This window comes from Hemitrygon akajei, unplaced genomic scaffold, assembly GCF_048418815.1.
Source record: "Hemitrygon akajei unplaced genomic scaffold, sHemAka1.3 Scf000078, whole genome shotgun sequence".
NCBI classification, from domain to species: Eukaryota; Metazoa; Chordata; class Chondrichthyes; order Myliobatiformes; family Dasyatidae; genus Hemitrygon; species Hemitrygon akajei.
The window spans coordinates 392,370-416,842 of record NW_027331964.1 but is presented as its reverse complement, the minus strand read 5'-3'; the positions used below and the strand labels follow the sequence as shown (position 1 = coordinate 416,842).

General features: G+C 44.3%; 1 long non-coding RNA gene across 1 annotated transcript; it reads left to right on the top strand.

The window, feature by feature from the left end:
* Nucleotides 1–4,432: 4,432 nt before the first annotated feature.
* Nucleotides 4,433–7,072, top strand: LOC140722483 (uncharacterized). Its single transcript, XR_012097632.1, has 4 exons — nt 4,433–4,538; nt 5,694–5,749; nt 6,210–6,274; nt 7,028–7,072. It is a non-coding gene; the product is annotated as an uncharacterized lncRNA (long non-coding RNA).
* Nucleotides 7,073–24,473: the final 17,401 nt, after the last annotated feature.

Sequence of the window (24,473 nt, the reverse complement as noted above, 5' to 3'; positions counted from 1 at the left end):
ATGAAAACAATAGACTCATGTGAGTGAACTTCCTTTGAAGCCCTTCAGGTTCAACACACTCTTTCCAAGAACAGTGCCCCAAATCTGCTCACAATACTCCCGGTGAGGCCTCACTGGTGCTTAAACAGGTCACATCTTTGCTTTTGCAATCTCGTCTACATGAAATGAATGCTAACACCGCCTTCTCCCCGTATTCCTTGATACCCTGACCAATAGAAAATCTATCAACCTCTGCGATAAATATACATAAAGACTTGGTCTCCACCCCTGCTTGTGGCAAACAATTCCACATATTTACTACCTCTTCTGAAGAAATACCCTTTCAGATCCCTACTAAAACGAGGTTTCTCTGTTATTAGCTGTGTCATCATGACGTTGACTCTCCCACCACAGGAATCATCCTCTCCACATCCATTCGAGCAGTGCCCTCTGGTCCTAGTCTCCCCCACTATAGGAAACATCCTCTCCACATCCACTCTATCTGTGTCCTCTGGTCCTAGACTCCCCCACTATAGGAAACATCCTCTCCACATCCACTCTATCCGTGTCCTCTGGTCCTAGACTCCCTCACTATAGGAAATATTCACTCCACATCCACTCTATCTGTGTCCTCTGGTCCCAGACTCCCCCGCTGTAGGAAACATCCTCTCTACTTCCACTCTATCTGTGTCCTCTGGTCCTAGACTCCCCCATTATAGGAAACATCCTCTCCACATCCACTCTATATGGGTCCTCTGGTCCTAGACTCCCCCACTATAGGAAACATCCTCTCCACATCCACTCTATCTGTGTCCTCTGGTCCTAGACTCCCCCACTATAGGAAACATCCTCTCCATATCCTCTCTATATGTGTTATCTGGTCCTAGAATCCCCCACTATAGGAAACATCCTCTCCACATCCACTCTATCTGTGTCCTCTGGTCCTAGACTCCCCCACGATAGGAAACATCCTGTCAACACGGTTGAAAGACTTTGGGAGTTAGGAGGATGGTTAGTCTGAGACCTTATTCTCAGAGCGTGGGAGGCCCTGGAAACATCCTGTCCACATACACTCTAACAAGGCCTCTCACCATTCGATAGTTGTCTGTGACGTCACCCCTCATTCTTCTGAATTCCAGTGAATACAGACCCAAAGTCATCAAATGCTCTTCATATGACAACCGTTGAACGATAGAGTCATATGAGAGAATTTCCTTTGAAGCCGTTCAACTTCAACACATCCTTTCCAAGACAAATGACCTAAATCTGCTCACAGTACTCCGGGTGTCTTTTACAATGATGTGAATAAGATTTAAAATGAGATTTACAAGGATGTTGTCTGAATTGGGGAGCATGCCGTATGAAAATAAGTTGAGTGAACACGGCCTTTTCTCCTTGGAGCGACGGAGGATGAGAGATGACCTGATAGAGGTGTATAAGATGATACGCTGCGTTTTTCGTGTGGATAGTACAGAGGTTTAAGGTACCGCGGAGCAGGTACAGAGGAGATGTCAGGGGTAAGTGTTTTACTCGGAGAGAGGTGAGTGTGCGGAATGGGCTGCCGGCAACGGTAGTGGAGGCGGATACGATAGGGTCTTTTAAGAGACGTTTCACAGGTACATGGAGCTCAGAAAAATAGGGGGCTATGGGGAAGTCTAGTAATTTCTAAGGTAGGGACATGTTCGGCACAGCTCTGTGAGCCGCAGGGCCTACACTAGTCACTGGCAAGAGATCAAGAAAATGAAAATGAAAAAGCTCCCTCTTTGGCGTTACCTCGTAGCTTGTAAAACATTCCCATGTATGGCACCTTGTCATGGCCTTCTCAAAATTCCAGAACACAACATCAACTGGTTATCCTTTATCTGTCCTCCCTGTTATTTCTTCAAAGAACTCCAGCAGATGTTTCAGGCAAGATTTCCCCCTGAAGGAAGCATGCTGACTGCAGCCTTTTCTATGATGCGCCTCTAAGTACCCTGAGACCTCATCTTTAATAATCGACTCATTTCCAAGCAATTCTGGCCAATTCCCGTCTCACGGGTCTGTAATTCAATTTACCCATTGTTATATTTATACTTATAACTTCAGCTTCTCCTTCACAGATTTCAGGGTGGATTCGATCATATTATAAACACTTATCGAAGTTTTTTGTTTCCTTTTCCCTTAAGGTCTCTGTTCAATTCTGGATCATTGCTCAACACCAAAGCCAGAATAAATGATCCTCTACTGGGCTCAACCCCGAGCTGCCATGAAACACCAGCTCGCAGGGACTCTACCAATTCCGCCTGCTGGAATCCAGCACCAACCTGATTTTCCCAATCTATTTTCCTATTGAAATCCCCCATCACTTATTGTAACATTGCACACTTGACATGCATTTTCTATCACACCTTGTAGTTTTAGGCCGCATCATTGTTCTGTTTGGCGGTCTCTGTGCAACACCCATCAGGGACGTTTTTACCAGCTGATTACCATTTGTTCCAGAGGGCAATTCAACTCTAGCCAATTTACTAAGTCCCCTGAAGTAAGAGCGTTAAGTATTTAGACTCTGCCGGAGTTCCATTCAGTCTGCGATCTGACCTGATGTCGAAACATCTGGGGATGAGGGACAGGGAATGCGATGATATTGGGTTGTCGACTCAAAACACGTGTAGATAAAACCAAGCGTAAAACCATTTGTATTTTAATTGTATTTACAGAGACAGTGAGTGGTGTTGCCGTGGCGACCAATAATTCCACTCCCCTGGAAAACCTCGATACCATCGCACTGAGCTGTGACGCGTCGGGCGCCGTTCAGACACGGACATGGTTCAAGGATAACCAACCCATCCGGGAAAACGGCAGAATATTTACATCTCCCGACAAGGCGAAACTGACTATAATCAGTGTGAACAGAATCGACGCAGGGACGTACAAGTGCATCGCCAGCAACTCTTTCAGCAGTGGCGCTGGAGTGACCGAAGTGGACGTTTATTGTAAATACACAGGTAACCAACAACCATCATTTGTATCGGATATTACGAAACTCGACAGGGATTCTCATTTTATAGATAGGCCATAGAAGGTCAGAATTCTACCAGAGAGTCCAGTTGCCTCAAATATTGTGTCAAAACTGACATTAACTTGCTTTGCTCTGTCAGTCCCCCGGGGTATATATCCATGGTACAACGGGAACAATCTCCGGCAGACAAGGCAGGAACTCACCCTTGTGTCAGTGAGCTCGGTTAACATTGGTTATTATAAACGTCAGGTTTTCCAGTGGCGTAACCAAGAGAAGCTTTAATCTTACTGCCCATGTCACCGCAGAAAGTGAGTGAAATTGTCTCTCACTAGTGTATACAAAAACATGACGGGCAAAAAGCCAAACATATCCCTTTCCCAAACTCCTCACTCCTCACTCCGTACCTTCACTCCTGTTTATAAATGGCTGCTCAGAATAAAAGCAGAATCATTATAATAGTTTCTTTAACGATGCCAGGAGCGTTGAATGCTGACCAGAGAATCTAAAATAACCTCCCCAATCACAAGCCACCAACTACTTTAATTTCACCATTTCCGTCCGGAACGGCTAAGGTTTATTCCTGTTTTGAGAAAAGTGTTTGTGACAGGACAATATCAGAGGTGGTAAGACTTAACAATAAAGGACGACCAGAGGTGTATATGGATTTCAGTGAGGTGTTTGGCAAGGTTCCCCGCGATGCGATCATGCGGAAAGGCAGGAGTCAAGGATTGGACAGAAACGTCGCTACGTAGATTCAGAATTGAGTTGTGACAGAGGAAACCCGTGGTAATAGATGACATCTATTCTAGACAATCAGAGCATACGTCATAGGGGCGGGGATTCGGCCATTCCGCCCATCGAGTCTGCTTCGCCATTCCACCATGGCTGATCCTTTTCCACGCTCTTCAAACCCACTTCATGGCCTTCTCCCCATAGCCTCTGTTGCCGTGTTCATTCAAGAACCTATCAAACTCTGTCTTAAATACACCCGACGAGCTGGCCTCCATAGCTTTCTGTAGTGACTAATTTCACAAATTCACCAACTTCTGCCTGACAAAATTTCTGCGCATCTCTATTGTAAATTGGCGCCCCTCTGTCCTGAGGTTGTGCCTCCACATTCTAGACTCCCCCACCGTATGATACAGACTTTCCACATCTACTCTGTCTAGACATTTCAACATTCGGAAAGTTTCAATGGGATACCCCCCCCCCCCCCAGCCCCATCCATCCTTCTAAATTCAAACGAGTACACACCCAGACCAATTAAACATTCCTGGTATGTTAACCCTTTTATTCCGGGAATAATCCTTGTGACACAGTATACAACTCAAAACTGACCCAGTCAGATTGCTGTGAAAATGAATTTGCCACTGATAAAGACCTATTCTCAGAATGTAATATATATATATATATATATATATTCCCCATGTGTGTTATCAGCAAAAACAGATGGCAATCGTACCCTCGGCTCTGGCGCCATCGTGGGCATTCTACTTGGTTTACTTGGCGTGGGCCTGATCGGCGGAGTCAGTGGATGGTTGATCGCGAGGAAAACTGGCGGGTAAATGCTTGTTTTCTCCGAATATCGCCTCTACTTTTAATTGGTGCGGTAGATTTTTTTTTTGCAGAAGTGGGATATTGGAAGCTTTAACACAAATTTGTGATGCGACAGGTGAATGAAGCAAATTACACAAGCTGGAGAGGGAAATAGATAAATATCTGGTGACGGGACATGTGAAAGGCTCAGGAATGGAACACGAACGGTGCATGGGTGGAGATGTCCACCAGGCACTGATGTCCTTTCGGTGAGCGGTATCGCATATCAGACCATAAGGCCATAATATATAGCAGCAGAAGTAGGCCGTTTAGTCCATCGAGTCTGCTCTGCCATTCACTCATAGGTTGACCCAAGTCTTCTAGTCATCTCCACTGACCTGCCTTCTCCCCAAACCCGTTGATGCCCTGGATAATCAAGAAACTATCTATCTCTGCTTTAAATACATCCAATGACTAGGCCTCCGCAGCCTCTCGTGGCAACAAATTCCACAGATTTATCAGAGTCTGTCTAAGGTAATTTCTCCGCACCTCTGTTCTAAATGGACGCCTTTCAATCCTGAAGTCGTGCCCTCTTGTCCTATAATCCCCTATCATGGGAAATAAATTTGCCATATGTGACTGGATACAACAATCGGCAACCCTGTCGACAACAATCAATTTCGGGTATAATGGAGCAGTTGGTAAAATCTCGCCTCTCTTCTGGTGATTTTTAAAAAAACGGGGACCGCTCGGACTCCATCTGTTTGTGTTTTTACATCTCATTTCCCAAAAGCTGCTAAAATTGATCAGCAATTCCGGAATCATTCCACAGATCAGGGACAGTCCGGGGACAGAATCAGCATTAAGCTTTCACGTGGGCGTTGTTTTCCTGAAATGTGAACATTTGTCTGAAAGCGGAAGCGTTCAGTGATACATGTGTCACTTTCCCCTGACAAACTGAGATCTGAAAGCCCGAAACACTATCGCTGTGCAATCCAATATGGCCACTGTTGTAAAGATCGAGTAGGACTGGAATCGGGCATCTGATAACCGGAATAGTTTGTAGTAAAAACCAGTGAGTATCCAATGGATGAATAGGAATTATATCATTTGGTGTATCAGTGCAAGAAAGTCACTTGCTGCCGGATTCCTAATTTGTCCTTTGTTTCTGTTTATTCAGGATCAGAGATCCGCCACAATCCCAATACGTCACGAGCATCAATTCCGGAAGGAAGGGTGAGTGAACTGCTTTTCAACTGTTCTATTACTGAACCCATGGATATCTTAATATTTCATTTAAACATGTTAGTTCCTAATGCACAGAAGCTGGAGGTTTTGATCCATGGTCACGAATAATGCTGCTTAGGTTGTTGGGTTGTCCAGTTTAATAAGTGGAAATTTTCAACTGAGGATTATAATATAATTGGAGGGACGGTATGGTATTTTCCTTTCTGTATCTGACCTAAATTATTATTACCCGGCTCTGGCGTTTGTGGGAGACTTAGGGGGCAAAAGCTTAAGGGTAAGACGAAGGGCCGAGATGGCCTGTTTCCGTGCAGTAATTGTTATATGTTTATATGGAATGTAGTTCATGCTATCGCTGGCATTTTGTTTCGTGGCCGGATTGACATCCGCTGTATTAACAACGGCCCATGATGCTCTTCACCGGTGTGACGTATCTGTATTGTTCCCGCAGGCACTTTGGATACAAACACCGTGAACGCATCGGGAACCTATGAAAATTTCTTAAGGAATGAACAGGTCGGATCTTTGTTTTATGTTCATGATCTCGGTCATTATTTTGCAAGCGAACATCGGTCGACATATTCCGATCGGTATTTCGTTCACTTTCTACTTATTCTCCACTCTGGACTCAAATATCTTCTCCCCCACCTGCCCAACAACTTCCCCTGGTGCCCCTCCACTTCCATTTCTGCCATGGTCCAGCATCCTCTTTAGCCCTTTACCTTTCCCCAGTGTCCAGGCCCACCGATCACCTTCCAGCTAGAAAACCTTCCTCTCCACTGTTTTTTCTGCTTTTCCGCTTCCTTTCCAGATCAGGGAAAACATGGTCAGATCTGAACCTGTCTGACTGTGATCAGCAATGATCTTTGTGAGCGTTTACGAGAAATAGCAAATACGGTCAGCGTCCTGAGGCCACAAGTCCGTATCCCCAATCTGTCACGGGCACATTCTGATCCAGATTTATCTCTCAAGATGAATGGTATTGGAGACGAGTTCCTCATCAAGTAACATGCATCATGCTACCCTTATTGCTGAGTGTTTCCGAATGAATTTATGTCTTTCGGGAGCGCTCCTGATGTCAGAGAAAATAGATATTGCTCTCACACTGAATCAGAAACACGCAGTGCGTCGAATGGCGAATGGTGCAATATTGCTGCAAGCTGCAATGAATGTGAAGATTGATACCCTCGGGGTTTACATGTGGAGAGACAGAATACAACTGTTGAGCACTTGGTTAAACGGCAAAATGTCTTCAATTTCTCTTTTCAGGGCGCAAGGAACAATGAACAAGATGGAAACTCCACTTACACGGTGAGGGGATTATTTGCGTCAATCCCTTTTTGAAGTAATTGTTTCCACCTCACACAGTAAGAAACTGACCCTGAAGGGAGACATCCGACAGCGAGAATGAAGTCGAAGAGGCAGCAATGGGAGACACAGAAATGGCGGATGAACTCATGAAGTATCATGTGTTAGTCTGCACGGTGGAGCACACCATCAGTATGACAGTGTCAGGACATCCTCTGTGCCATTTGCTTTTCTACTCAGTTTAGTGCCGTCAGCAAATTTTGCTACGTTAAACTCACTCCCCTCTTCCAAATCATCAATGCAAATGGTAAACAGCTGCGGGCTCTGCACCGACCCCTGCGATACCCCACTCACCACTGACTGACAAACCGGAGAAACGCCCATTTACATCATGCTCCCTGCATCCGTATCTTATTTATAAGTCTCTTGTGCGGCACCTTATCGAACGCCTTCTGTAAATCCAAGTGTACGACATCCACCTGTTCCCCTCTATCCACTGCACTCATTATGTCCTCAAAGAACTCCAGTAAGTTTGTCAAACAGGTCCTGCCTTTTCTGAATCCATGCTGCGTCTGTCTAAAGCGCCACTTATTTCTAAATGATTCGCTATTTCTTCCTTAATAGCAGCTTCAAGCATCTTCCCAACTGCAGATGTTCAGCTAACTGGCCTATCGTTGCCAGTCTTTCGCCTACATCCTTTTTAAAAATTGGCGTGACATTTGCTGTCTTCCAGTCCGCCGGCACCTGCCCAGAGTCTAGAGAGTTCTGACGAATGATTGCTAACACGTCCACTATAACCTCCGCCAATTCTCTCAACACATTAGGCGCCTTAGCTTGCCTTCAGGGAGACTTCAGGTATGAGGAGCGTTTAATGACTCTACCCCAAAGCTCACGGCAGTTCAGGAGATTGAGGGATCGATAACTTTGAAACTTCGAATATTGAAAGCCCTAAATAGAGAGGACGTGGAGAGGAGGTCTCTGATCCAGAGGACACAAACTCAGAATTCAAGGAGCTCCCTCTGAAAGAGAGGCATCAGGAGCAATATCTTCAGCCGGAGTGTGGTGTATCCGTGCAGTTTATTGCCGGATATGGCTGCGGCCTCAAAGTCAGTGATGGTAACATTGCACTTTCCTGCTTTACTCCCTGCCAGTTAAACTACAGCGAATCCTGCTCGAGGACTACTGAGTTGATCGTTCCTTGATTAATAACGGTGTCAAACATTACGGAAAGGAGGCAAGTTGATAGATCAGGGTGTCAGACAATACATAAAGAGGCAAGTGATTGAGGTTGAGTATTGTAATGGATCAGCCATGATAGAATGGTGGAGCTGCCTTCGCGGGCCGAATGGCCATATTCTTCTCCTGTGTCTTATGGTCTACTGGATCTCTCCTGACTCCTGTGATGTGTAATAGGATCTCTTTTAACCCTGGTCCCTCCGTCCCACGGTCTTTCCGAGCCGATTTGTTACATGTGTGGAAGTCCTTTTCGGTGTTCTTCCAATTCTCCTCTCTCACAGACTGCGTTTGTTATTAACTTTTGCTGATCACATGATTTATTTCCGTTTAACAGGGACTGGTTCCGGGCGATCGATCTGTTTACAGTGATCTGAAGAGGTAAGTGAGCAGAACATGAGGCTGTCGATGCCAGGTATAACTTGCAAAGGGAACACATTCATAATTGCCAAGCCGATGAGTTGAGCAGAGCCCCGGCTGTGAGTGATTCCAAGTTACCCAGTGATTAACAGATGAGAGACGTAACACTGTGGGACTGGGGTCAGGCGGCGACGGGCAGCAAGTCATTGTTATTCAGAGGAATAATTGTCGTGGGCCTGTGGCCTTGCAAAACAGATATATTGACTGCAAATTCTCATTGACACGATGTCTAATGCCGAATAATGAAATATCGCCCGTATTTTGACTCACCGACTTTATGACTTTCCGGTTGATAAGATAGCCAACGTGAATTGTTTGTTTATTTCCTCAGATGACGTCACTGGTGAATAGAAGAGGACGGTTGGCCGGGAATTCACACATGAGAAGGACAATCATCGTGGAAGAAGCCACCGTTCAAAACGTCTCTCACTTTTTATCTACAACCGTTATCCATGTCTACATCATAAGTCTCTCGAGTTTCACATTATCGCTTTAAGAATTGTTCAAGATGCCGCATAGCAGCCAACTTCCGGTTAAGTTAGTCGTTTGTTAACTTTTGGGGTTTTTTTAGCAGTGTCTAATAAATGTTTTATTTGTTATAAAAACATGTCTCAATTATATATTAATTGTTGCTGGATCATAACAGTAACGTAAACAAGGAGTCTTGGAAAAAATGATAACACTTTGTGGTGACAAATTCACAGAGAGTTGCAAATTTCTGACCCAGACCATGACCGTGAGTAGAACATTAATACTAGGATGACGTGTTTGAGGTGTCTGAGATATTGACAAAATGCAACGCTCGGTCAGTGATGAATAAACACCCGGATGTCTGGTGGGATTGCAGAAGGTGCATCCTTTGTTGTTGAACACGTGTCTCTTCAACGCTGTTATTCTCATGCAGTGTAAGCGGCTGGTGCATGGATGTGTTATGGGCGCTCAGGTAAAATGGCTCCCAGTACGAGTTGATATTTCTTTGCGCCCCCATGGATGCTGTCTGATCAATTGACTATGTCCTGGATTGTATGTTTTGTATCAGAAAGCATTTTAAAGCCTATTTCCACTGAGGTGCTCCACCCCAGCGTAGCTGGTCGCGGGTCGCTGGGGCAGCAGTTTCATTATCAGATCACAGTAAACAGTGACGTCAGATACCATTTCCACCACCACCTCCGCCCCCAGCACTCTGACTAAAACATCACTCAAGAATCTCGTAGCTGATTGGCCAGAAACGTTCTAACTCGTCCCCTCAGTGTACAGAATTTTTTTCATATTATCTCTCCTAAATATGTTCAGAATTTCAAGGCCTCTATTTCTTGGCCGGGAATTAAAAGAAAAAAGTAAATAGATTAGTAACAGTCAGTATAAATAAATTATTCCTGCTTTCTGATTGGCTCCCTATGTTGGGGGGCGTGAACCCTGTCTGCAGTGCAATCAGGAGCTGTACATCTGTGCTCTTGTCCAACCAAAACCCCGCAAGTTCCCACGTGGTTCACGATGGTGACGTCACTATTGGCAAATCCTCGCTGCAGCTCACAAATACTCCTTTGTATACTGATCACAAAAACACGTTTTTTACGAGTTTCAATTTATTTAGTCACTTATTTTAATCCAGAAAGAATATCGGACGAACTGTTGAAGTTAACCCACTGACATTTCAAACATGAACTCAGGTCGGCTAATCGCCATATAGAGCCAGCTCCCCGACTTCAGGAGATCTCGGCCGATCTGACTGCAACCTCAGACTCACAGTCGGTGGGCGGCAGGAATATACGGGCACGAATGCTTTGGCGATAAATAATGACGTAACTGCGATATTTTAGGCACCCGCGATGGGAATTGGAGGCGTGAACCAGAACCTATTTACTTAGAGAGTTTCTTTCTTCCAATTTGGGAGGCATTACACTGAAAAAAACAAATTCTCCCTGCAGCTGAAGTTCTAAATGCTCCCAATCTATATAGTCTGTGCTGCCTACAACAAAAACCTGCTTTGCATTTGTGAATGTTTAGAAAAGATTGTCAAGGGTTAAAATTCAGCTCTTTGCAAAAGAGCGCACAGAAGTAAATTGAGGAAGAAGGCAAATAGCTGAGGAGGTTGGCGCATATTGTTTTATACTTGTGGGGAAGGCGGAACTTTGTGGGGGAACAGGTGCCGTGAGAAAGCAGAGTCCAAATGAAATTGACATATGTTTATAAGCTCGACTCTTGGATCTGACCATCTGCAACAGGAGGTTTCACAAGGTCTGACAATTGAGTGTGTTGAGCCTTCGGTTGTCCTCTTCTCCAACTCCTGATGTTTTACCGAAGTTACTACAGAGCGCGGTGAAGGAGACTTCGCTATTTCATGAAAGCCGAAGAAGCAGAAACGTAGAAATGAGGTTAGGTAAGTTTGACCTCTAGCTTGGGGAATTTGCAGCGGTCTATTATTGAGGAAACAGCACATGCACCTGCGAAATTAAGTCTACAGCAGGTCACGCACAAAATGTATTTCTGAAAAGGACAGGAGAGAGAGTGTGGAAATAGTGGACACAATAAATGTTGAGAAATCAGCGGTCATGCAAAACCTGTGGAGGGCAATGAGCCGTCACGGGTCGTGTCGAGACCCTGCAGCGATACTAAACACCACCAGGGCCGTGAGATAGTTTACAAAGTCGGCTGGTGCAAGATCTAGTGTGGGATAAGTGATACAGCAGCGAGGCTTTGATGGGCAGTTGCTACGGGCAGAGAGTCGAAATGGTGTTAGAAAATGTATCAATGAATTCTCCACTGTCATCGCCTGTCATCTTCTGAATGATAAAGAGGGAGATATTTATATAAGGAGTCGAGCGTGGAGGGTGCAATGGGAGCCGGCACGTGACAGAGGTGTCCAGTTAAACGCGGCTGATTGGAAAATGGGAGTGACGTCAGATGTGTAAAAATGGAGACCACGGCAGGGGTTGAGAGGTGATGGACAGTGGTAACAAGGGGTGGTGGATATGTAATTTGACAGTAAAACCAGGATAAACCATGGGACCCCTGGAGGGTGAAAAGGAGATCAGATGCGCACTTTGAACGAGAAGACACTGTGTCTATGTGAGTAATGCAAGATGGAGTCAGAGGAGGGAGGGTAATTAAGCTCAGTAACAGGGCGCGGGAGTGTTTGGTGTGTACAGGAGGTTCCAGGTGGCTCAGAAACAGACTGCAGGTAGAGCTCACCTGTTTGGTTTTGTGATTTACAGCAAAGAAACAGGCTGAAACAAATCAATAAACCAGGAAATTAATTACTGTAATGAAATATATTCATTTTCATTTTTAAAATCTTTTTATTGATACATAATCTTCGACAGCTATAACATGATACATCAACAATATATACAATTAATAAAGCTGAAGAAAATAACTTATCAAAAAAGGATAATATATGATAATTTTAAAATTATATAAAGAAAAGAAGGAAAAAAGAGAAACCCGCTAACTACAGGAGAAAGAAAAAGAAAAAGAAAACATTAGGAATCAACTCCCCAAGCAATAAGAATTACCATCGTCCATATACATAATCAATAAATCATCAACCGCCTATTCATGTTTATTTTAAATGAAATTGGAAGGAAACCATATAAAATAATTCAAATTAAATGATAATATTTGGCAAAAGAGCCCCATCCTCTATCAAAATCAAATCGAGGATCAAAAGTTCTACTTCTGAGTTTTTCCAATCTGAGACATAACATTACTTGAGAAAACCATTGAATTAATGTAGGGACAGAGGTGTCTTTCCATTTTAATAAAATAGCCCTTCTTGCCAACAATGTAACAAATGCAATTACATGTTGGTCTGAAGATGAAATACCCTGAATATGATGCGGAACTATTCCAGATAGAGCAGTTAATGTATTAGGTTGTAAATTAATTTTCAGAGCTTTAGGAATTGTAGAAAATAAAGATTTCCAAAAGGATTTTAATGAAGGACATCACCAGAACATTGAGACAAAGTGCCTAATTGAGTTTTACACCGATCGCAGTAATTGTCTATGTTCGGAAATATTTTAGATAGTCTCTCCTTTGTTATATAATAACAGTGAACAATTTTAAATTGAACTAAACAGTGATTGGCACATATTAAAGAAGAACTGACAATTTTCAGAACTCGCAACCAATCTTCGTTAACAAAAGTCATATTAAGTTCTCTCTCTCAATCTTGTTTAACCTTTAGTGAGAGGTTATCTTTTGTAGTAAAAATAAAATATGAATTCAACCAATAGAACCTCTTACTAAAGGATTCATATTCAAAATAGTATTGAGCAAATCAGATTCGTGCAAATATGGAAGCTTAGATAAGTATTATTGTAAAAAATGTCTAAACTGAAAGTATTGCAAAAAAGTGTTTGAGAGAGAGGATATTTACTAATTAACTCTTCAAAAGTCATCAATCGACCATCACAAAATAAATCTGCAAAGAAACAGACCCCTTATTTCTCCATAATAGAAAAATGGGAACAGTTGTTGCTTTAATTAAAACATCGATATAGAGAGCTGGAAAATTTAAATTGTTTAAAATTTTTAAAAATTGCGAAACTGAAACCAAATCCGTAAGGACTGTGTAACAACAGGCTAGAGATTAAATTTGGAATTTTAGAGAGATGTAAAGGTAATGGAGCTCCGAATAGTGAGGTTAAATGAAATTGTTTGAGAGCTTTTAATTCCAAATAAATCCAAGCTGGTTTTTGGCTCTTGTCGTGCAAAAACATCATTGTCGAGTATTAACAGCCCAATAAATCAGTTTTAAATTAGGAAGTGCAAGTCCACCATCTTTTTTAGATTTTTGTATACTCAAACAGAATCCACGCATGGATTATCACCAACAGTAGCTCATCACAAAGGGGCCATCTTCCAGAGGGAAGACCACCCAGGCAAGAGTAAGCACACCGGCAGATTCCACAGGGTTACCCCAAACACACACCGCGTGATAGCCACTTATCCAGCTCCACGACGCAGGAAGTAACTCCACAGTGATTTGCCACAGGGGTGCCTTTCTTCAGTGAACTACCACACCCAGACAAAAGGGTAAACACACACGTCATATTCACAAAGGATTCCCCTCACCAGAGAACCCACTCCGGTGGATTAACCATGTGACCATCACACTTTCGTATCCGAATGGAAACGAACTCACCCCTTACGGGGAAAGAGAGTCCGAACAGTGACCTCTTTGTCACTAGGTTTCTTCAGTTTCAAGCCTTCCTCTCCTCTCTTGTCTTCTCTGCAAAACATCTAGTTGCAGAACTTGTGAGAGTCATTTGTCAATACTCAGGATCGATCTTAATTCACACCCTTTCGGGCTACTGATAGTTTAAACCAACGACCGACTCACTCGTGTCTTCCATTGACCGAATCCATCTTGACTCTGAACTGTGTGAGTCTGTGTGTCCGTGACTGTCCCTGTGAAAAGTAAACCTCTCTCACCTGGCGTTTAATGAGATTAATAGTTGTAATGAGACAAGACCATACACCTGACGGTAATCGCCCTTAATTATGGACCTGGTATTCCTGAGGAACCACCTTCTGAAGATGTTCTCGATTATGAAGAGGCTTGCACTGTGATGAATGTGATAGTTGTACACAAGCCTCTGCAATCTGTGTCGATCCTGTGCATTACAGCCTGCACACCAGACGGTGATGGAAACAGTCAGAATACTCTCTGCCTTGCATGTGCCAACATTTCCCAGTTTTTGGTGACATACCCATACCAAATCTCTTAAACCTGCTCACCCTCACCACCGCCGACCCTTCAATGAGGACTGGTGTGTGATCTCCCGACATCTCCTTCGCGGCGTTCACAATCACATCCTTGGTCTTGCTGTCCTTGTGTGCAAGATTATTGCGGCGACAACACTCAGCCAGTCTACCTATCCCGGAGGGAAGTAGTTTTGAGGAAAATTCCACGTGAGCTGGTGGAGGACGACAGCAGAGTATCGATGGGCCGAGTAGACCTGCTTCTCCAGCGTTTTAGTTTCGTTCATTCTCCGCCTTCTCGCTCTGCGCTCCAGTCAGTTCCGGCTTTTCAGATAACGGGATCTCGGGATCTCTCATGGAGACCAGGAAATGAGGCTCACTCTCCGAATGTAACAGAGACAGGCGCCGCTCTCTCGGGATCGCGTGGATGACGTTCACTTTACTCTCTCCCTTTCTCTTCATGTCGGTGGGTGAGAGAAACTCTCTTTGAGATCATTATCGGATTCCGCACAGCAGCAGATAGTTGTAGAACAGCACACAGGATTTGATGTAGATTTGAGCAAAGTACAGACTCTCTGATCCAATCAGCGCTGCCGCTCGTGACGTCAGAATCCAGATATCTGACACGCAAACCAGGAAGTGCGGCTTAGTCTCCGAGTGTAACAGAGATCGGCGCTGCTCTCTCGGGATGTCGGGACTGGCCTTCGCAGCTCTCGTTCTTTGTCTCCACATAACGGCGGGTGAGTGTCACTCTCTCCAGTCATTGGTGATCACATGATCAACAGAGCGACGGGTAGCTAAGTGAATGAAGATCAGGTTATAATTATCGACCTTACTGAGCTGAGAACAGATCCCTGGTATCCGTACAGATTGAGTTAAGTGCAGTTCCCAAGTCGATCCGCGTCTGTCGCTTTTCCCTCATATGATTTTCTCTTTCTCAGGTGAGTCCCAGCAGTTTACTATTATCGTTGAGCACAGCCAGATAAATGTCACCGCTGGGGGTGAGGCGCTTTTTTCAGTCCGGCCGACGTCCAACGTCAGCAGTGGAAGCTGGAGTTTTAATGGGAAAACACTCGCCCAGTGGATCGATCAGACCGAGATTCTAGATAATGAGTACAGATCGCGAGCAGAGTTATTCACCTCCAACGGGTCGTTTCTGCTGAAGTCGGTGAGCATGTCGGACAGCGGGGAATACCGTGTGACTATGGTTCCGAACAGCGGCTCCATGACATCAGAGACCGTCACTCTGCGTGTCACTGGTAAGTGAGACAGAGTCATGCGATCTCGGACTATAACTTTCATTTTATTCCTGTGGTGAAAGAATACAATACAACCTTTACGGTGGTGGCAGAACCTGGACTCCAGTGAACTCTGCCAGACCTGCTCTTGGACTGTTCAGTTCTCACTGTTGTGCGTGGCTGTGTATCGCCGTTTCTGTTTGCGGGCTGCTCGCACTTGTTCGTGCCGGATGTCAGTTCCGTCTTCTAGTCCATCAAGTAATCATTTGTGCTGTATTTTACTCTAATTTTGAAAACGGTCTGTTTCTCCAGTAAGCTGGAAATGATTAGTTCTAAATCATCTAGCGGAAAGTTTAACGATGTTCCCCTCCCCAGTGCCGCCCACATGTCTATGACCGTATAGAAACATAGAAACATAGAAAACCTACAGCACAATACAGGCCCTTCGGCCCACAAGGCTGTGCCGAACATCTCCCTGCCTTAGAAATTACTAGGCTTACATATAACCTCCATTTTTCTAAGCTCCACTTACCTATCCTAAAGTCTTTTGAAATCCCCTATCTTATCCGCCTCCACCACCGCTGTCGGCAGCCCATTCCACGCACTCACCACTCTCTGCATAAAAGACTTACCCCTGATATCTCCTCTGTACCTACTCCCCGGCGCCTTAAAATTGTGTCCTACCATAGCAACCATTTCAGCCTTGGGAAAATGCCTCTGACTATCCACACAATCAATACTTCTCATCATCTTGTACACCTCTATCAGGTCACCTCTCATGCTCCGTCTCTCCAAGGAGAAAAGGACGAGTTCACTGAACCTGTTTTCATTAGGCATGCTCCCTAATCCAGGCAACAACCTTCTAAATCTCCTCTGCACCCTTTCTATGGGTTCCACATCCTTCCTGTAGTGAGGAGACCAGAATATAGACAGCATCTGTAGTATTTTGCTTTAAGCAGAATATATCTCCTTGGAGCCATCATTTCAGCACAGTACGTTACACGTGATACATGAGCTGTGGTATTTTTACAGAAGCCGTATCCAGGCCCAACACCACATCGAGTGACGCTGACTCGGTAGGACACAATGACACAGTTAGTGTGGAGTGCACGGCAAGAGGGAGACATGCTTCCTATTCGTGGTTAATGAAAAGCAGGACAGTTAGCTCTGACGTTACGATTACCGTGAGCAGCACATCGACTGAACGTTTACCGTCAGTATCACTGTATTAGTCCATGTGTCAAACACTGATTATATTTTAAATGGAGAAAAAAACCACAATAAGAGAATGATGTGCAAAGGGACTTGTCAGCCCTTTGTGTAGGATTGTCTAAAGGTTAATTTGGAGGTTGAGTCTGTTGTGAGGAAGGGAAATGCGATGTTAGCATTCATTTCAACAGGACAAGAATATAAAAGTAGGCATATAATATTGAAAGTTTATAAAGCACTGGCGAGGCCACAATTGGAGTATTGTGAACAGTTTTGGCCCCTTACCCGAGAATGGATGTGCTGAAATTGGAGAGGGTTCAAAGGGGGTTCGCGAAAATGATTCCGGGATTGAAAGACTTGTCATAATATGAGCCTTTAATGTCTCTGAGCCTGTATGCACTAGAATCCAGAAGAGTTGAGAGGAAGGAAACTGTCTATCAGGTCACCCCTCATTCTTCTGAATTCCAGTGAATACAGACCCAAAGCATCAAATGTTCGTCATATGAAAACAATAGACTCATGTGAGTGAACTTCCTTTGAAGCCCTTCAGTTTCAACACATCCTTTCCAAGAACAGTGCCCCAAATCTGCTCACAATACTCCAGGTGAGGCCTCACTGGTGCTTAAACAGTTGAAAGGTCACATCATTACTTTTACAATCTCGTCCACATGAAATTAATGCTAACAGCGCCTTCTCCCCGTATCCCTTGATGCCCCGAACGATAGAAAATCTATCAACCTCTGAGTTAAATATACATAAAGACTTGGTCTCCAACCCTGCTTGTGGCAAACAATTGCACGGATGTACAACCTCTTCTGAAGAAATACCTTTTCAGCTCCGTTCTGAAATGAGGTTTCTCTATTTTTAGTTGTGTCATCTTGACTTTGACTCTCCCACCACAGGAATCATCCTCTCTATAGGAAACTATAGATACATAATCATCCACTATAGGAAACATCCTCTCCAGATCCACTCTATCTGTGTCCTCTGGTCCTAGACTCCTCCACTATAGGAAACATCCTCTCCATAACCGCTCTATCTGTGTCCTCTGGTCCTAGACTCCGCCACTACAGGAAACATCCTCTCCACATCCACTCTATCTGTGTCCGCTGGTCCTAGACTCCCCCACTATAGTTAACATCCTCTCCACATCCACTCTATCTGTGTCCTCTGGTCCTAGACACCACCAGTACAGGAATCATCCTCTCCACATCCACTCTATTTGTGCCGTTTGTTAGGAGTTAGGAGGATGGTTAGTCTGAGGCCATAATCCTCTCCACATACACTCTAACAAGGCTTCTCACCATTCGATAGTTGTTTGTGAGGTCACCCCTCATTCTTCTGAATTCCAGTGAATACAGACCCAAAGCCATCAAATGCTCTTTATATGAAAATCATTCAATGATTGACTCATATGAGTGAATTTCTAAGAAAAATGGCCTAAATCTGCTCACAGTACTCCGGGTGAGACCTCACTAGTGCTTAAAAATTGAAAGATTACATCGTTGCTTTTATAAACTCGTTCACTTGAAATGAATGCTAACATTGCATTACCCTCCTCACCACAAAATCAGCATAAACATTAACTTTTACTGGATCTTGCACAAGGACTCCCAAGTCCCAATGCACTTCAATACTTTGTATTATTCCTCGACTTTTGTGCATAACCGTTCGCTAACCGGCACTGTGTTTTAACAGTCATTTTTTTGGCCATTCTCCTAATATGTTTTGTAGCAGGATTTAAGTAAGATTTACAATGAGATTTACAAGGATGTTTCCTGGATTGGGGAGCATGCCTTATGAAAGTAGGTTGAGTGAACTCGGCCTTTTCTCCTTGAAGCGTCGGAGGATGAGAGGTGACCTGATCGAGGTGTTTAAGATGAAGAGAGGCATTGATGGTGTGCATAGTCAGAAGTTTTTTTTTCACAAGGGCTGAAATGGTCGCCACAAGAGGACACAGGTTTAAGGTGCTGGGCAGTAGGTACCGAGGAGATGTCAGGGGTAAGTTTGTTACTCAGAGAGTGGTGAGTGCGTGGAATGGGCTGCTGGCAATGGTGGTGGAGTCTGATACGATGGGGTCTTTTAAGAGTCTTTCGGATAAGGACATGGAGCTGGAAAAATATAGGCCTATGGAAAGGACCAGTAATTTCTTTGGTCGGGACAAGTCCGGCACAGCTTTGTGGGCCGAAGGGCCTGTATTATGCTGCAGGTTTTCGATGTTTCTATGTTTCTGCATGATGACACTATTCCACCTGCCATTTCTTTGCCCATTCCCCTTATGTGGCCTCTCTAATTCCTCAATGCGAAATGCCCCTCCACTTGTGTTCATGTCGTCTGCAAACTTTACAAGAGTGCAATCAATTCCATCGTCCAAATGATTGACATGTAACAGGAAAATAATCGGCCCCAACACGGACCACCGTGGAACACCACTGGTCACTGGCAGACAGCCATGAAAAGATCACTCTTTGCCTTTCGCCAATCGGCCACTACTTTATCCATGCTAAATCTTCCATGTAATACCATTAACTCGAAGCTTGTAAAACAGCATCATGTATGGCACCTTGTCATGGGCTTCTGAAAATTCCAGAACACAACATCGACCGGTTATCCTTTGTCTATCCTGCCTGTTGTTTCTTCAAACGATTCCAGCAGATTTGTCTGGCAAGATTTCCCCCTGAGGGAAGCATGCTGACTACAGCCTATTTTATCATGTGCCCCCATGTTCCCTGAGACCTCATCCTTAATAATCGACTTCTTTCCAAACGATTCTGGCCAACTCCCGTCCCTTGAGTCTGCAATTCAATTTACTCCATTGTGATACTGACACGTTGGCGCGTGGCCTAGTGGACAAGGCGTCGGACTAGTAACCTGAAGGTCACTGGTTCGAACCTCAGCTGAGGCAGCGTGTTTGTGTCCTTGAGCGAGGCACTTCACAACACATTGCTCTGCGACGACACCGGTGCCAAGCTGCATGGGTCCTAGTGTCCTTCCCTTGGACAACATCGGTGGCGTGGAGAGGGGAAGGCTTGCAGCTTGGGCAACTGCTGGTCTCCCATACAACCCTGCCCAGGCCTGCGCCTTGGTAAAAAACTTCCAACGGATGCCTATAATACTGACACATATGACTTCAGCTTCTCCTTCACAAATTTCAATGTGAATCCCATCCTATTATAAACACTTTCCGAGGTTGTTTGTTTTCTTTTCCTTAAGGTCTCTATTCAATTCTGGATCATTTCTCAACACCAAATCCAGAATAGATGATCCTCTACTGGGTTCAACACGAGCTGCCCTGAAACACCAGCTCGCAGGGACACGCATTAACCAAATTACTTAGTCCCCCGAAGTAACAGCAGCAAATCTTTAAACTCTGCCGGAGTTTCATTCAGTTTGCGATCTGACCTGATATCGAAACACATGGGGATGAGAGACGGGAATGGCGAAGATATTGAGTTGGAGACACCCAACTATTGTGAACGTGAAGAGAAAACCAAGCGTAAAACCATTTACATTTTAATTGTATTTTGCAGGGCCAGTGACCGGGGTTAATGTGGTAACCAATAATTCCACTCCCCTGGAAAACCTCAATACCATCGCACTGAGTTGTGACGCGTCGGGCACTGTTCAGGCACGGACATGGTTCATGGATAACCAACCCATTCAGGAAAACGGCAGAATATTTACATCTCCCGACAAGGCGAAACTGACTATAATCAGTGTGAACAGAAACGATGCAGGGACGTACAAGTGCATCGCCAGCAACTCTTTCAGCAGTGGCGCTGGACAGACCTACGTGGAGGTTTACAGCAAGTACACAGGTAACCAGCAACCATCATTTGTACTGGATTTTACTCTACTCCACAGGTATTCTCATTTTATAGATAGGCCAGAGAAGGTCAGAATTGTACCGGAGCGTCCAGTTGTTTCAAATATTGTGTCAAACCTGACGTTAACTTGCAAAGTGGAAATAAGTCCAGAACCAGCCTATTGGCTCGGGGTGTCTGAATCTCCGAGGGAGGAGTTGTAAAGTTTGATGGCCACAGGCAGGAATGACTTCCTATGACGCTCGGTGTTACATCTCGGTGGAATGAACATCTGGCTGAATGTACTTCTGTGCCTAACCAGTACATTATGGAGTGGATGGGAGTCATTGTCCAAGATGGCATGCAACTAGGACAGCATCCTCTTTTCGGACACCACCGTCAGAGAGTCCAGTTCCACCCCCACAACATCACTGTCCTTACGAATGAGTTTGTTGATTCTGTTGGTGTCTGCTGCCCTCAGCCTGCTGCCCCAGCACACAACAGCAAACATGATAGCACTGGCCACCAGAAACTCGCAGAACATCCTCAGCATCGTCCGCCAGATGTTAAAGGACCTCAGTCTCCTCAGGAAATAGAGACGGCTCTGACCCTTCTTGTAGACAGCCTCAGTGTTCTTTGACCAATCCAGTTTATTGTCAATTCGTATCCCCAGGTATTTGTAATCCTCCACTATGTCCACACTGACCCCTTGGATGGAAACAGGGGTCACCGTTGCCTTGGCCCTCCTCAGGTTCACCACCAGCTTCTTAGTCTTTTTCACATTAAGCTGCAGATGATTCTGCTCGCACCATGTGACAAAGTTTCCCACCGTCGCCCTGTACTCAGCCTCATCTGCCTTGCTGATGCATCCAGAGTCATCAGAAAACTTCTGAAGATGGCAGGACTCGGTGCAGTAGTTGAAGTCCGAGGTGTAGATGGTGAAGAGAAAGGGAGACAGGACAGACCCTGTGGAGCCCCAGTGCTGCTGACCACTCTGTCTGACACACAGTGTTGTAAGCACTGTGTGCCAGTGCTTGGAAGTACAAGAAAGGATCTAAAAAGCGTAGATTAGGACAGGCTGTTCTCTGGCACGGATGTCGTTGGTAAGTGGGAGGCCTTCAACGGAGAAATTTTGAGAGTGCAGAGTTTGTATGTTCCTGTCAGGTTTAAAGGCAAAACGAATAAAAATAAGGAACCTTGGTTCTCGAGAGATATTGGAACTCTGATAAAAAAGAAGAGAGAGATGTATAACATATACAGGCAACAGCGAGGAAATAAGGTGCTTGAGGAGTATACAAAGTGCAAAAAATATTTAGGAAATAAATCAGGAGGGCTAAAAGAAGACCTGAGGTTGCTTTGGCAGTCAGGGTGAACGATAATCCTAAGAGCTTCTACAGATATGTTAAGAGCAAAAGGATAGTAAGGGATAAAATTTGTCTGCTTGATGATCAGAGTGGTCGGCTATGTAAGGAAACAAAAGAAATGGGGGAGATCTTATTTTTTTTTTTACATCTCTATTTACTATGGAAACTGGTATGGAAATAATGCAAACAGGTACTGAGGACATGGAACATACAAATTAAACAGGAGGAGGTACTCGCTGTCTTGAGGCAAATCAGAGTAGACAAATCCCCAGAACCTGACAGGGTATTCCCTCGGACATTGATGGAGACTTGAGTTGAAATTGTAGGGGCCCTGGCAGATATATTTAAAATGTCGGTATCGACGGGTGAGGTGTTCATGTTGTTCCGTTGTTTAAAAAACAAGCCTCTAAAAGTAATCCGAGAAATTATAGGCCTGTAAGTTTGACGTTAGTAGCAGGTAAATTATTTGAAGGATTACTAAGAGAAAGGCTTTACAAGTATTTCGATAGACAGGGACTTACCAGGGAGAGTCAAGATGGCTTTGTGCGTGGTCGGTCATGGTCAAACCAATCTATTAGAGTTTCTCGAGGAAGTTACCAGGAAAGTGGATGAAGGGAAGTCAGTGTATGTTGTCTACATGGACTTCAGTAAGGCCTTTGACAAGGTCCCACATGGGAGGTTAGTTTGGAAGATTCAGTCGCTAGTTATACATGGAGAGGTAGTAAATTGGATTATGTATTTTCTCAATGGGAGAAGCCAGACAGTGGTAGCGGAGGATTGCTTCTCTGAGTGGAGGAATGTTACTAGCGGTCCGGCACAAGGATCAGTGCTAGATCCACTGTTATTCGTAATCTATATCAATGATCTCGATGATCATGTGGTAAATTGGATCAGCAAATTTGCTGATGATGCAAAGATTGGAGGTGCAGTGGACAGTGAAGAAGGTTTTCAAAGCTTGCAGAGGGATTTGGACCAGTTGGAGGAATGGGCTGAAAAATGGCCGATGGAGCTTAATGCAGACAAGTGTGAGGTATTGTACTTTGGAAGGACAAACCAAGGTAGAACATACAAGGTAAATGGTAGGACAGTGAGGAATGCAGTAGAACAGAGGGATTAAGAAATACATATACAAAATTCACTGAAAGCTGAGTCACAGGTAGATTGGGTCGTAAAGAGAGATCTTGGCACGTTGGCCTTTATAAATCAAAGTACTGAGTATAAGAGTTGGAATGTTATGGTGAGGTTGTATAAGAGATTGGTGAGGCCAAATTCGGAGTATTGCATGTAGTTTTGGTCACCTAATTACAGGAAAAAAAACATTAGTAAGGTTGAAAGAGTGCAGAGAAGGTTTTGAAGGATGTTTCCGCCACTTGAGAAACTGAGTTACAGAGAAAGGTTGAAAAGGTTAGGACTTTATTCCCGAGCGTAGAAGAATGAGGGGAGATTTGATAAAGGAAAATAAAATAATGATGGGTATATACAGGGTGAATGCAAACAGACTTTTTCCGCCGAGGCTAGGGCAGAATAAATTAAACAGACGGCATGAGTTAGGAGTGAAGGGGGAAAAGTTTAAAGAGAACATTGTTGGAGCTTCTTCACACAGCGGATAGTGGGAGTGTGGATTGAGTTGACAGGTGAACTGGTAAATGAGGGTTCATTTTTAATCTTCTAGAGAAACTTGGACAGGTACATGGATGAGAGGTGTATATAGGGATATGCTCCAGGTGCAGGTCAGTGGGACTAGGCAGAAAAATGGTTCCACACTGCCAAGAAGGGCCGAAGGGCCTTTTTCTGTGCTGTAATGTTCTATGTTTCTATGGTTCCATTCGGAAAGTTGCAATGGGATATCCACCCCCCCCCCCACCATCCTTCTAAATTCAAACGAGGACACACCCAGAGCAATTAAACGTTCTTCGTATATTAACCCTTTCATTCCGGGAATAATCCTTGCGACACAATATACGACTCCAACCTCACTCAGTCAAATTGTTGTGAAAATGAATTTGCCACTGATAAAGACGTGTTCTCGGAATGTAAGATATATATATTTTCCCCATGTGTGTTATCAGCAAAAACAGATGGCAATTGTACCCTCGGCTCTGGCGCGATCGTGGGCATTCTACTTGGTTTACTTGGCATGGGCCTGATCGGCGGAGTCAGTGGATTGTTGATCGCGAGGAAAACTGGCGGGTAAATGCATGTTTTCTCCTAATATCGCTTCTACTTTTAATTGGTGCGGTAGAATCATGTTAATTTTTTCTTTTTTTTTGCAAAAGTGATATACCAAAAGCTTTAACGCGAGTTTGAGATGCGACAGGTGAATGAAGCAAATTACACAAATTGGAGAGGGAAATAGATAAATATCTGGTGACGGGACATGTGAAGTCTCAGGAATGGAACACGAACGGTGCATGGGTGGAGATGCCCACCA